Below are 329 nucleotides of genomic sequence, written 5' to 3'. Positions count from 1 at the left end.
AAACGGTACGGGGGGAGGGATGGGGGCCGCGCCCTCCCCTTCAACTTTTGCACAGGGCCAACAACAACGGCAACAAATCAGGATCAAATGATGCTTCCGTGGCATTGACCAAAAGAGGGCAGGGACAGGATCAGGGCAATGCAACAACAGTTCCTACTGCTGCCCAAATAGCATTGACCATGGGCATGAACACCCGTCCAGAACAAGCGATCACGTTAGAGGTGGGATCACCCCTTACTCCACGAAGTATCAGTATGATGGCCCTATTAGATACGGGCGCAGACGTTACCGTAATTCCAGGTCATATTTGGCCCCCGGAGTGGCCCACC

The sequence above is a fragment of the Haliaeetus leucocephalus genome, unplaced genomic scaffold (genome assembly GCF_000737465.1).
Source record: "Haliaeetus leucocephalus isolate CR32 unplaced genomic scaffold, Haliaeetus_leucocephalus-4.0 Scaffold321, whole genome shotgun sequence".
Taxonomy (NCBI): Eukaryota; Metazoa; Chordata; class Aves; order Accipitriformes; family Accipitridae; genus Haliaeetus; species Haliaeetus leucocephalus.
The sequence above is the reverse complement of the archived record's forward strand: the minus strand, read 5'-3'. Positions refer to the sequence as shown.